A 13,125-nucleotide genomic window follows, 5' to 3' on the forward strand; every position below is an offset into this window, starting at 1 on the left:
CTCTCTCTCTCTCTCTCTCTCTCTCTCTCTCTCTTTCTATCTCTGTTCCTCTTCCTCTATCTCTGTTCCTTCTCTCTCCTCTCTCTCTCTCTCTCTCTCTCTCTCTCTCTCTCTCTCTCTCTCTCTCTCTCTCTCTCTCTCTCTCTTCACAACATGTCCATGTCTATAAAAAATGATTTTGAAAAGATAAGTTGATCCTGAAACAAGAACAATCAAATTACAACTTTCTTTCATAGGGTGAAAAAGCAGTCTCATGAAAACTTGATTAAAATGATGATGTTGAGGTGAAGGTTTCCTGCATAATTAGTAATTGCAAATATATTATATACCAATCCAAAAATATTATTTTGCTCAGAAAATGAGGCAGTATTTAATCCCAGGTCACTACCCACAAGTTATTGTCAACAAAAGCTCTTGAGAGATGAATGTTTCTAAGTCTGCAAGAAGAAATTGCTTACAAACACCTCAGCTCAAAGTCAATGACTAAGATTTAGAAAAGGCTAGGATGGCAGTTAATATGTGTACCGGTATCCTACAATTCCCATGGGACTTGAAAAACAAATGAAACGGAGTATACCTTTTCACAAAAACTTATCATTGAATAATTAATGATGGGAAGCACTCTGCTCGGTACCATGAAAAAAAAAGAAAGACAATTTGGGATGTCACCTGACATGCATGTATATACATGTCATCATGTGATTTGTGTAACCACACTTTTCATTGCCTGCATCGGTATCATTGTAGCGATAAACAAAAACAAGAGCAATATAAAAAAATAAGAATAAAGCAAACAAAAACAATAGAGCAAAAAAGCCTCATATTTTTAAGACTTCAAGCTTATATTTGCCCACCCTGTTTCTTGTTTAAGAGCATATATATATATATATATATATATATATATGTGTGTGTGAAATGCATCAAGGAGCATCCGTTTTCGCATTGCCAACGTGCGGATCAGAAATAAGAATCATCAGTGAAAATGCGGACGATCACTTTTTTTTAGGTCGCATCCGTCCGCGTTTACAAAGACGATCCTTATTATCGGACCAGTGCCCCTATTGCCTATTACTAGTACGACCATACGCTAGTCTAGTCTCTAATCTTCCTGATATAATTCATAGACTGCGGATGCCGATGTCGATGATCACCAATTCACCATGTCCATGCACCATCAGCAAATCAAGAACCTGAGAAATCGAAAGATTGGGGCCGCAGCACAAAACAAACAAAAACAAAAACAAAACAACATCATCAACAACCATGACTACATAAACAACACTGGAGACACCCTGCATCTGATTTATGCATGTTTAGCTTAGCAATTAAGCATCAACAGGTAACATGCTTCCCGAATCGGGCATCACCTCGAGCTCGAGTTTGAAAGTGCGCGCATTTGTGTTTTCCTGTAATCCTATTCCCAGTAGTACTAACACAGTTTTTAACAAATGGGACTGTATTCATTGTTCTGCAACAAAAGGAAACGCAATCAACTGATCAATACTGGTAGGTTATTTTGCAATTTTGGAGAACATAAAATATATGTGAACTTACAGGGAAGTTAGAAGGTGGATATTGTCTCATTCCTGGTCCTGGTTGTGGTCCAAATCTTTGTTGAGGCATGTTTGAAGGCATTGGTGATGACCCGTGGCCGTAAGGATTCGACGCCATTTTCTTCATCGTTTGTGATTTGGACGATTCCAATAAGAAAAGAGAGGGGCTTTTTGTAATAGTGCTGTGGAGATTTTATATTCTTAATACGTTTTTCACTATGATACTTTAAAAGAAAGATCATGTTTACAACCTAAGCCATATTAGATAAATTATCATGCCAAATATGAGCTAATATTGAATAAAACTAAGAATCAAGATTTTATAAATACTTTGTACCTGATACGTTAACCTAAATCAAAGTCATGTCGTCCATTTGTCTTTGTTATGTCTAGCTCGTCTGCTGCTGACCCAACATTGAAACTTAGTAGGCTTAGCTGGACTTATTTTCATATAGAATCTATATAGTCTAATGCCTGGTGTACCTGCTGCCTTTGCATTGCAGACATACACTGGACTCATGTAAGTCATGTATTGTTATAATAACTGTGGCACTATCTTATTCTTAGTGATGTTTCTTTGTTAATTGTTGTGTTTGTCTGTGTGTCTCACTCACTCTCAGACTCAGTCATTGCCTGGCCCTTGGCCTTGCCTTGGCTTTGGCCTGCCATGTCAACTCAATCAATGTCCACAATGCCCGCCCCCCCCCCCCCTCCCTCACTGCCTCAGTGTTATTTAGGGTACGCATATATGCATGTTCCCTCCCTTTGAAAGCACCACCTAAGTCCGGTGTGTAAAGTCAATAAGGGCTGATTTTGTGTATGTTACGAGCCTGACTTTGTTGCGTGAAAAGTACCCCTTTACTTTTAGTCTAGATCTAGTCTTTACCGGACATTTTTTGGAACATAAAATGATGAATGCGGTCCTTCCGTTCCCGGAGTGGAGGAGGGGGGGGGGGCACAATGACAACAAACGTTATTTAATCCTGAGAGTGAGACAAGAGTGGTGACATGAGCATGTTGAGTGTTATGTGGTTATTTGCTGATCATATTCATAATCATAGTCGATGAGTCTATTCATCAGTGTTGAAAATATGTTGGACACGTTAATTAATACTCTGTGATTTTATAAACTTATTTTGAATTGACCATTTTTGAGGTACAAACTTTGATTTAAAACGCCACCATGCAGCATAGCCTTGTTTGACATTACCTATTACCGGATAAACTGGAAAAATGCAGAGATCTGCAGTTGAGTTTCCAGCTCTATCTGCCTAATCCGAGTTCAGCTTCCTTCTTGTAGTTCTCGAATAATTCAATCTCATGATGTGTGTCAGTGTTCAAGTGGGTAATGTGCACATTGTCAATGTCATTGCTTCAATGTTACTTGAATCTTATGTTCCCAAAGCCAAGGGTGAAAATTTGTCAAGCCTGGCTTTGAAATATAAATATGTGGAAATAAAAAATGAAATATAAACTTTATATGCATTTGTTTTCTAATGCATTATTATTATCATGTTTAAATTACTGGTTTTGTATTTATTTTGGCATGTAAATATATGTACATGATTCCATAGCTGCTTATTAAAATTAAGGCTGTGCACAACAGTGTAATGAGGTACCAGAGTATACTCCCAGGCTTACAAGCGAATACTCGAATATTTGGACGCCATGTTTTTTTATAATTTTTCATTATTTTTTTGTATTTTTTTAATAATTTTTTTATTTATTTATTTTTTTGCCACCACGACACCACTGGAGCAGTATCCCTAGTCCGTCGCCGAAAACGCATGCAATTTTACTTCGAGTTGCAGTTGAAGGCGTCGATTTAATAATAATAATAACAGTAAACAATGCTGTATTAAAAACCAAAGCTGGCAGAATAATCCACTTTTCCTCCGAGTCCAAACAGAAATCCGGACATTTGGTCCCAGTTTCTAAGTGGTGAGTTTGACAGTGCTTGAGTTGGGAAACATTTTTACCGACGGTACCATGCCAGCGGCCTCCGCTCTCTCTTGCACGGCTAAGCGTCGGCCGGGACAGTGCCAAGTGACCGGGATTTTTTTATATTGTTTTTGCGGCTGAATATTCGAGTACGAGAAATCGTACTCGAGCATTTGACTATACTCGTCGCAGCCCTAATTAAAATACCAGAGGAGTTAAATCTTTCTCCAGCCTGTCTCTCTTTTCTTGGCCTTTTCTTCTGAAAAGTTATCTGAGCCTGAAGGTATAGCGATGAACATACATGTACACTGTACAATACATGCTACCAAAGGCCCAAGAGATAAAGCCTGAGACCGAGATGTTGGTCTCAGTCACCATTTTGACAACTTCTGAGGGTATGCGGTCTGCTAGAATGTTCCTGTTTTAAAATGTTTAACATGAGCCTTGATTGTTGCACGGCTAAGCGTCGGCCTGGACAGTGCATACATGTACACGTATACAGACATGTACACGTATACACATGTTTGTCTGCCAGCTGCCCTATTTGTTGGTACAATGACAGTGTTAGTTTTCACACATAATTTTTGTTTAAACTTTTCCTTAACGATTTCTGCAATGTGAAATTTCAACAACATTAGTACAACATCTGATCCAAACAGATGTCTATGACATTAAAGGCCCATGTACACTGTAGAACACTCAACATTAAAGACACGTTATATTAAAGGTATTACAAAGTTTTGGGAATATTTCATCAGGATTGGATCATGAAATTTAAAATTTGCATTACTATTGTGAAACATAGTGTTAGAACACCCAACTCTAAAAAAAATTGGGCTCTAAAAAGCTTTTGATTTGGAGTAATTAAAATTTTAAAAAATAAAAAAATTTACCGGTACTCCCGGTAAATTTGGTATAGCTCCCTCTCAGTTCGAAAATTTACATGTCATCTGAACAGCATAACACATATATAGCACTATTGTCAAAGTGTAGTAATTAACATGTTTTGACACCAAATCATATTACCAGACTTAAACAATATATATAATCATGAAGATAATTATTTTAAAGTCGAGTTGCCTTAGTGTAAGATTTTCATACTGTCTCCCAAATTTGAAGAAAAAAAACACTTGTCTGTACACTGTAATCGCAATATAAATTTTTGTAATCGATCGGACCGCCGCCATCTTTACTGTACTTACGTACGTTAGTCTATGTATTTCCTGTGCGGGCCGGAATATTCTGTGTTGTTCTCTTCAACTCATTTTTCCATTTCCCTCTCTTAATCGTTTCTGTGTTTTCAACTTTGAAATGCATTTGTTATGGCTCGACTTTGATAATATTGTTGTTCGTCAGCTCTGTGAACGAACGCACACATTGCCTGTATTTTGGTCAAGTCAGTCAAGTGGTCGTGATGAACTGCAATGATCTGGCATTGATCCCTGTGCATGTGTATTAGGCCTACGTATAGTACATGTTACGTGTGTACGTGTATTAGTCTATGTGCCGGATTGGCCCGAAGAATTTCGTAGCACATTTTTTTAGGGATGATCTCAAAATACTCCCCAAAGTCGTTGTACAGGGACAGTTTGGGTAATCATTTATAGACAGAACGTAACATTATTTATTTTGCATTTCTTTATTAAAAATAAGGAAGATACGTTTAATCTTACAAACGAAGATTAATCAATAATAGTCGATCATGTGTATACTGCACATTCTTATTTTTAGATCATCCCTTAAAGCTTGGTAAGTTTACGAGTACGCTTTTTTTATCCTGCCAAATGACCTCTGGTAGAGGTCAGTAATTGCTACACGTGTTTGGACTATGGTTTGGGCTAATCTCTCTCTTTCCGTATAATTGAATTATATCCTTCGCCTCCCGTCTCATAACCAGGTCCATGTTATAACACTCTCACTTGAAATTCTCTCTCTCACTCTCTCTGTCGCTTCTATATCCCTCTCATCTCCTCCTCTCTCTCTTTTGTATCTCTCTTTTGTATCCCTCTCTATCCCTTCTCTCCTTTCTCTCTCTCTCTCTCTCTCTCTCTCTTCTCTCTCGCTATCTTTATTTCTCCCATTTTCTTTCCCTCTCGCTTTATTTCTCTACCCCATACCATTCTACTCTTTCTCTATATATTTCTCTTTTGATGTATATTGTATATATATGATCTGTCTCTCTCTCTCTCCCTCTCATCGCATCACCTCGTTCATCCCCTTCTGTATCATATTTCTATATCCATATCACTTGTTAGTCTCTCTCTCTCTCTGTCGGTCTGTGACCGTCTGTCTGATGACTGTCTCTCTCTCACTTACTATCACCATAGTAGGTCAATGATATCAACCCTTCATCTTTCTTTCGCTCCAACTTTCTCTCTCTAGAAGTTCTCATTCGCGTGATATAGGACCATATTATTTTTGTTTAGGGTGATATAGATGAGGATGATATAAATATATGACAAAGATAATAATAATCACAATAACGAGAGAAATTCTCATTCACGTGATAGGACAGTAGTTTTTGGTTGGAGTTTATGACAAGAATAATAATAATCACAAAGACGATAAGAGTTCTCATTTGCGTGATAGGACCATATTTCTTTTGTCGGGTTATGTAAATGAGGGTGATATAAATATATGACAAGAATAATAATAATCACAAAGACGATAGAAGTCCTCATTCGCGTGATAGGACCATATTTCTTTTGTCGGGGTTATGTAAATGAGGGTGATATAAATATAAGACAAAGATAAATAATCAGAAATAAAGATAAAGATCAGAAATAAATAAATAAATAAATAAATAATAATTATCACAAATGCGAGAGAACTTCTTATTCACTTGATAGGACAGTAGTTTTTGGTTGGATTTTATGACAGGGATAATACTAATCATAAAGACGATAGAAGTTCTCATTCGCGTGATAGGACAGTATAGTTTTTGGTTGGAGTTTATGACAAGGATAATAATAATCACAAAGACGATAAGAGTTCTCATTTGCGTGATAGGACCATATTTCTTTTGTCGGGGTTATGTAAATGAGGGTGATATAAATATATTACAAAGATAATAATTATCACAAATGCGAGAGAACTTATTATTCACGTGATAGGACAGTAGTTTTTGGTTGGATTTTATGACAAGGATAATACTAATCATAAAGACGATAAGAGTCCTCATTCGCGTGATAGGACCATATTTCTTTTGTCGGGGTTATGTAAATGAGGGTGATATAAATATAAGACAAAGATAATAATTATCACAAATGCGAGAGAACTTACATGTATTATTCACGTTATAGGACAGTAGTTTTTGGTTGGATTTTATGACAAGGATAATAATAATCACAAAGACGATAGAAGTTCTCATTCGCGTGATAGGACCATATTTCTTTTGTCGGGGTTATGTAAATGAGGGTGATATAAATATATGACAAGAATAATAATAATCACAAAGACGATAAAAGTTCTCATTCACGTGATAGGACAGTAGTTTTTGGTTGGATTTTATGACAAGGATAATAATAATCATAAAGACGATAGAAGTTCTCATTCGCGTGATATGACCATATTTTTTTGTCGGGGTTATGTAAATGAGGGTAATATAAATATATATGACAAAAATAATAATTATCACAAAAACGATAGAAGTTCTCATTCATGTGATAGGACCATATTTCTTTTGTCGGGGTTATGTAAATGAGGGTGATATAAATATATGACAAGAATAATAATAATCACAAAGAAGATATAAGTTCTCTTTCACGTGATAGGACAGTAGTTTTTGGTTGGATTTTATGACAAGGATAATAATAATCATAAAGACGATAGAAGTTCTCATTCGCGTGATAGGACCATATTTTTTTGTCGGGGTTATGTAAATGAGGGTGATATAATTGTATGACAAAGATAATAATTATCAAAAAAACGATAGAAGTTCTCATTCGCGTAATAGGACCATATTATTTGGTTGTGGTTCATGTAAATAAATATGATGATGTTTGGCAAGGATAATAATAATCGTAAAAACGATAGAAGTTCTCATTCACGCGATAGGACCATTGTTGGGGTTTATGTAAATGAGGATCATATAAATATATGACAAAGATAATAATAATCACAAAGACGATAGAAGTTTTCATTCACGTGATAGGACCATAGTTTTTTGATGGGGCAGGCGCGTAGCCAGGGGGGGCGGTGGGGCGGTCGCCCCCCCCCCCCCCCCAAAAAAAAACGCCGGCTAAAAAAAAAAGAGAGAGAAAGAGGAGAAGAAAAAAAAAAGAGGACGTAGGAAGAAAAAGGGAAAAGGAGTCGAGAACGGTACAACAAATTATCAAAGGGAAGGGGGAACTGAGTTCAAATTTAGGATTAAGGGTCGGGAAAGTTACAACGAATCGTCTTCTTTCTCTAATAATTTAATAAAACGTCAAAGCTTCACGTGAGAGGGGGGAGGGACTAAATTCAGACAAGGATTATGAGTCGAGAAAAGAACAACGAATCGTCTTCTTTCAAAGCTTCCGCGCTTCGCGCGGGAGGGGGACTGAATACAGATAAGGATTATGAGTCGGGAAATTAGGTACAACGAATCGTCTCTTTTCTCTAATAGTTTAATGAAACGTCAAAGCTTCGCGTGAGAGGGGGGAGGGACTGAATTCAGACAAGGATTATGAGTCGAGAAAGGTACAACGAATCGTCTTCTTTCAAAGCTTCCGCGCTTCGCGCGGGAGGGGGGAAACTCCCCCCTCCCTGCACCCACCCCCCTAGGGAGCGCGCTTCGCGCGCTCTGTAAGTGATTCGCACGCTTTGCGTGCTCATTACCGCCCCCCCTAAAATGAAATCCTGGCTACGCGCTTGTGATGGGGTTATAATGTAGATGAGGATGAAAGAAAACAAGTCAAACATGCAGTGCAGAGGTTGTATATTTTGGAGAGAGAGAGGGTCCATGTGGTGAAAATGATTATTTTCGAAACATCCAAGGGTATATGATGAACATTATACATTACATCTAAGTTCTGTAGGAAAGAGAGAGAGGGGGGGGGGGGACAGAGAGAGATAGAGAGAGAGAGCGGTATCTGGATAGAATTGTATTTCTTTCATGTTTATCTGAACGATTATGTGGTCATTCATTTTCAAATTGCTTTCTTTCTGATATTCTTTTCTGAATGCATTTCACGGACATAACAATTGGAAAAAATGATAAGACTTCATGTATCCCGTAGGCCTACTTGAAATTGTCTGTTATAAATGTATATCAAAAAGACTGATCAGTCGAAGCTGAGACTAGATTGAGACGGTTGCGGAGGAGGGTTTACGGGTACGTCAAACCATAGGTTTATGGTCAAACTCACTCTGCAAGGAGATTATAACTCTCTTGATTTGTGCGATACAATCCTGAACGGTACTTGCTCTCACACAAACGCACACAGATGCTGGTACCATGGAGCTATAAAAAAGAACATGGACCGAAGCCATTCGAATACAGTCGCTTCCCCGCCGTGGAGCGGGGTCAGCGCGGTGTCAAAATTGCTGTTGTCTTCTGTCCATGCGGCTTGCGCCGAGCGGGGCGAACGTAGTGTTTCAATATCGATTATACCATGAACCATTTACAACAGTAGATGGCGCTAGTATACAACATCATGAGCCGGTTTAAATACAGGCAGCTTGGAACTAATAATTGATTTATTAATTACTGTTTAATTCACTAAAAAAAAAAAAAGTATTTCAGCGGTGGAGATTGGTTAAAGATATTCCTATTGCATCTTGTTATAACATCAAAGAGTTTCAGATGAATTAAATATTTTTACCAAAACTTTGTAATACCTTTAATTACAAACAAATTGTTGATTATGTAATATTTTATTGTACTTTAGTCTTCAATTTATTCATTTAATTGTATTTTGTTTTGGAATATATTGTTTGTTCATATAATTACTTGTTCAAATTTATTTGTGAAATACGGAAATAAATTCAAATCAAATCAAATTATGAGCTTCTTACTCAGTGCTGTATGCATGGGGGCGGCTCCAGCAGCACTTAAAGGGTCGCAAAAAAAAAAGATTTTAAAAAAGAGAGAGAAATAGAAGGAAAGGCAGAAAAATATGATGATCCAAAATGAATGAATTAATGGTTTTGACGAAGAAGTCAGTAGAAACTAAAAAGATTTAACCCGCATATCGATCTTTAAATTTCAAAACTAATGTGTTTAATATTGACGAGGATTTCAATATTGGGGCAGCAAAGTGCCCAAATTGATTATTTTTATGTTGAAGTGACATTTTTACAATTTTGTTTTTCTCGCTCACTTATGAAATTTATACCGGTAAACAGAATACTCGATATTCAGCTACTAAGCCTCAGCTCCTCCTCCCCCCCCCCCCCCCCCCCCCCGCCCATAAAAATATGCCTATTCACCTATGATTTCAGAGCTCCTACAGGTACATGTATATGATTTTCATATACACTGTATTAAGGCTGTGCACAACAGTGTAATGAGGTACCCGAGTACACTCCCAGATACTTGAATACTCGAATATTCGGATGCCATGTTTTTTTTATAATTTTTTTTTGAATTTTTTTGAATTTTTTTGAATTTTTTTGATTTTTTTTGAATTTTTTTATTTTTTGACTTTTTTTTATTTTTTTGCCACTACCATACCACTTGGCAGTTTCCCAGGTCCCTCGCCCAAAACGCATGCAATTTTACTTTGAGTTGCAGTTGAAGGCGCCGATTTAATAAGAATAATAACAGTAAACTATGCTGTTTTAAAAACCAAAGATGGCAGAATAATCCATTTTCCTCCAAGTCCAAACAGAAATCTGGATATTTGGTCCCAGTTTCTGAAAGGTGAGTTTGACAGTGCTTGAGTTGGGAAACATTTTTACCGACGGTACCATGCCAGCGGCTGCCGCTCTCCCTGGCACGGGTAAGCGTGGGCCTGGACATTTTTTTTTTATTTTTGCGGCCGAATATTCGGGTACGAAAAATCGTACCCGAGTAGTTGTCAACCGTGCGGGTACTGGAGCATTTGACTACCCGTCGCAGCCTTACACTGTATGTTTAAAATGCATAGACATGGCGAAATATATACCACACTTTCATTGTTCTGTTTAATGATTTTAGCCCACAAAGAAGAGTTTGTATTTAATAGGATGGAGGATAAGGTCAAAAGTCATAGATCTAAAAATATAAAAAAATTGTAAAAATGTCACTTCAACATAAAAATAATCAATTTGGGCACTTTGTATTTTTGTTGTCAATACTACAAATAGAAGCTACTTGTGTGGCTATTTTCATTGCAACCTTGGTTGAAATTTGAAGTTCCTAGCTATATAACTATTCCGGGGGGGGGGGGGGGGGGGGGGGTACTCGCCTAATATGGTATTCAAGGCTGTGCCGTTCTGACGTGTTACTTTTTTGCAAAAAAATCCCTAAACATGGAGAATGATTTTGTGCTGCACAATCCATGAAAGTGCCCCCACTTTTCAGATCAAGGGTTACTATTTTGTAATATCTTACCCATAATCTTGCTAAAGTTCGTTCGTTCGTGTTTCCTTAGATCAAGATAGTTAAGTTCCTTAATTAAAAGTAAATTAAATTAAATTAAGTTCTTCCATCGCCCGATTGCTAAAGTGAAAATTCTAGATGCAAAATTCTGCAAAAATAATTGAAAAAATTTCGCTTTTTCATCCAAACTCCTCACTGATGGGATGAAAAAGTGAAAATTATTCATGCAAAATGACCCTTAAAAATGGGTATGGGTTTAGACACTTCAGCCGCACACCCCCGTCCAAACCAAATCTGAGCCTCCCCCCCCCCCCCCCATTCCATAATCAGCAAAAGAACTTGCCTGTTACTATGGCTTTGGGTCCAATCATGTCGAATCAGTATCCCCTCAATGTTGTTTTTTTAAGTTTTAATTAAATTATTTTAATTTTAACTTTAACCTACATGTAACCCTCCCCCAGATGGACCCAAATTTGGTTGTATGGGGTAATTGAGGCTTTTTATAGGTAATATTCTGAGTTTTTGCCCAATCGGCCCAATAGTTATTATGGATAATCTTCTTTCTTCTGTAGAAAGCTGTACATGTACCTTTACAGTATAGAGCTTACACAGCAACTGGTTTATCAAGTAATTTATCTTTTAATAAAGGCACATAACTCCAGATGTTTGTGTAAATCTTTAAAAAACAACATTGAATGCTCTAGACATTAGAGTTTGTTTAAATGCCTACCAGTACTTAGGTATTTGCTATCATGGATTGTGGACATATGGTATTAAAGTGTTGATGTTTTTTTCTTTTCTTCTTCTTGTTTTTTTTTTGAGGGGCGGGGTTTAATGTACGTGTTTGTCAGTAGTTTGGCTTTCAAGTTCATTCACCTATCCCTTGTTTTTCTTTGTGAATGCTAATTAATACATGTATGTTGATGTACATGAAACCATCTGGATATTTATAGAATCATGGATTTTGTCAAGGTCAGAGTAATTGAAAGCATATCATATTTTTTTAAAGATCGACTCATAGTGATAACAGGCTTTTTTATTGAGAAATGAATGACATTGTACATTGTAGCTAATGAGGTACCATACATGTAGGTGGATATATACTTCGAGACAAAATGTCTTGTGCTTCAATTATGACCTTCCTTGAGGCTTGTTCAAAAACGACGCTAAAAGCAAGAAAAATGGGATGTTGTCTAAAATTACGGATTACAAAAACAAAAACAAAAATATGATTTATCGTAGCGAGTGCTGTGCAGTATGGCGGCCATCCAACACTTGTTGAGAAAGACCGGAAAGTATCAAGTATTGAAAACGGATGTGTTGTGATGACTTGAAAATCAATATTTAACAACTATGTGTGAGTAAAAACCCAAAATTTCAGATAATCATGCGCGCATGCATCCGTGCAGTGTTGGCAGTTTTTTTTAGATTCATAGCGTCGCATAGGAAATTACTGATTTATTTCCCAAATTACTAATTTTGAGCCTTGTGATTATTGATTTTCTTTTCTGGAGGTTGGCGGCTCTGGCCTTGAGAGAGAATAGGATAATAATAATAATAGCTAGTTCCTAAAGCGCTTTTCAGGACCAAAGGCCCTCTCAAAGCGCTTTACAGATAGATATATCATTACCCTGGTCATTGGCTTCAGGCTTACCTGCACACAATGTATGCACATTCTCCACTCCCTGGGGAGCATTCCAGCCAGGCGTCATTTTTACATGCGCTCACTTGCTAATATAAGCACATTAGCTTTCGCATCCTACCGGGTACCCATTTCACACGTGGGTGGAGAGTGGCAAATGTAGATCAATGTCTTGCCCAAGGACATTAGTGCCGTGGTGGGACTTGAACCGCGGACCTTGTGATCCACAGTCTAGTGACATATCCACTCGTCCACGACACCTGAACTGATATGAACCTGAAGCATCACAAATGAGTGAAATGACTGTATTAGCACCCATACATGTATTAACAATGTACATTCTACTTGTGTGCAAATGTATTTGCACTTTCTGTAGGCATACACAATATACATATTAAAATGGCAATATCATTTTTAGCTCATCTGGCCCGAAGGGCTCGATGAGCTTCGGGCCCGATGAGCTTATGTCATGGCATAAGCTTCCG

The 13,125-nt window shown here is 37.4% G+C and overlaps 1 protein-coding gene across 1 annotated transcript in view; it reads left to right on the plus strand.

Annotated features, from left to right (window-relative positions):
* Positions 1-1,929: 1,929 nt before the first annotated feature.
* Positions 1,930-13,125, plus strand: part of LOC579043 (UPF0538 protein C2orf76 homolog) — a 41,705-nt gene continuing 30,509 nt past the window's right edge. The window contains exon 1 of the mRNA XM_030990423.1: positions 1,930-2,073. The gene's annotated coding sequence lies outside the window, so the exon portion shown is untranslated. The remainder of the gene's footprint in view (positions 2,074-13,125) is intronic.

Source organism: Strongylocentrotus purpuratus, unplaced genomic scaffold, assembly GCF_000002235.5.
Source record: "Strongylocentrotus purpuratus isolate Spur 01 unplaced genomic scaffold, Spur_5.0 spur5_scaffold_19, whole genome shotgun sequence".
In the NCBI taxonomy this organism is placed as follows: Eukaryota; Metazoa; Echinodermata; class Echinoidea; order Camarodonta; family Strongylocentrotidae; genus Strongylocentrotus; species Strongylocentrotus purpuratus.